We start from the raw sequence: 1,855 nt of genomic DNA, 5'->3' as shown, positions 1-1,855 counted from the left end.
GGGACCAGCTGGGCTATGAATGTAGAAGCTGTTTGTCTCACTGATTACATTTGTGGTTTCCTACGTCACTATTTGAACAGATTTTAAATGGGTTAATTAGTAGTTCAGTATTTCCAGCGGGCCTATAATTTCTCTTCCTTTCATACAAATTTAACAACGGATACTTCTTAAAATAAAATGAAACATTTTAAAACTCTTGTTTGTTATACCAAGAAATGCCAGTAGATGTCACTAATCACTGGGAAAATTTACCTAAATCTGGGCGTAGCCATAGAACTAGATCCCATAACCTGAGCAATTAAGTTGGGTCTCTGATGGTAGTTTTCATTGCATTGAACTTTACTGCTACAACTTGGTAATTTGCCTATTGATATTCCAAAATTCCACTTAAAAGAATTAAACTTCCCATTTATGTATTAATATAATGGTAGCAGTTTTATTCATAATTGCCCTCAACTGAAACATTTACATTAGTTATTTGGCAGACATTTGAGTGTACCTTCCGGATCTGATGCACAGCCAGCCTCTAGCTACTGGCTCCTACTGCCTCAGCAGCAGAGAATCACCTACTACACCCTCTGAGGGCAGCCCACTGCTATTGACTGAGCAGGATGGAAATATAGACACTTGGCCATTTTGGCTCTCTGCAGAACATTACTTAAAAAAAAAAAAAAAAGAGAGAGAGATAAATGAAATACACTGCATTAGTTTTAAGTTTACAACATAATGATCTTATATAGATGTATAGTGAATGCTGTGATGAGTTCAGTTAACATCCATCATAACAGATCTTTTTTTTTTTCTTGTGATAAGAACTTTTTAAGATCTACTCTTAGCAACTTTTAAATGTACAATAGTATTTTAATGTATTTTAAATGTACAAATAGTATTGTGACTCTAATTACCATGTTGTATATTATGTCCCCAGGACTTACTTATTTTATAACTGAAAGTTTGTATCTTTTGACCGGTTTTGTTTATTTTGTCCACATCCCACCTGTGCCTCTACCAACCACCAATATGTTCTATGAATTTTTTAAAGATTCAGCATACAAGGGTTATCACATAGCATTTGTCTTGCTCTAACTTATTTCACTTAGTGTAATGCCCTCCCGATCCACTCGCATTGTAGCAAATGGCAGGATTTCTTTCTTTTTTAGGGATGAATAGTATTCTACGGTATATATACAATATACAGTTTCTTTATCTCTTGATGGACACCTAGGCTATTTCCATGTCTTGGCTATTGTAAATAAGGTTGCAGTGAACATACGGGTGCAGATATCTATTTGAAATAGCGATTTCGTTTTCTTTGGATAAGTATGCAGAAATGGAATTGCTGGATCTATAGTAGTCCTACTTTTCTTTTTCTGAAGAACCTCTGTACTGTTTTCTCTAGTGCCCCACCAGCTTGCATTCCTACCACCAGTGCATAATTTTTTTCCATATCCTCACCAATACTTATTATCTCTTTTATCTTTTTGATAATAGCCATTCTAAAAAATGTAAGGTGATATCTCATTGTGGCTTTGATTTCCTCGATAATTAATGATAATGAGTTTCTTTTTCATGTACCTGTCAGCCACCTTTATGTCTTCTTTGAAAGACATTTTCTTTGGAAAAATGTCTACTGAAATTCTCTGCGTATTTTAATTTAATTTAATTTTTTAAATATTTTATTTATTTATTCATGAGAGACACACGGAGAGAGAGAGGCAGAGACACAGGCAGAGGGAGAAGCAGGCCCCATGCAGAGAGCCCGACATGGGACTCGATCCCTGGTCTTCAATATCACACCCTAGGCTGAAGGCAGCGCTAAACAGCTGAGCCACCCGGGCTGCACCCTGCCTATTTT

The sequence above is a fragment of the Canis lupus genome, chromosome 18 (genome assembly GCF_011100685.1).
Source record: "Canis lupus familiaris isolate Mischka breed German Shepherd chromosome 18, alternate assembly UU_Cfam_GSD_1.0, whole genome shotgun sequence".
Lineage (NCBI taxonomy): Eukaryota > Metazoa > Chordata > Mammalia > Carnivora > Canidae > Canis > Canis lupus.
This window is presented reverse-complemented; position numbering follows the sequence as displayed.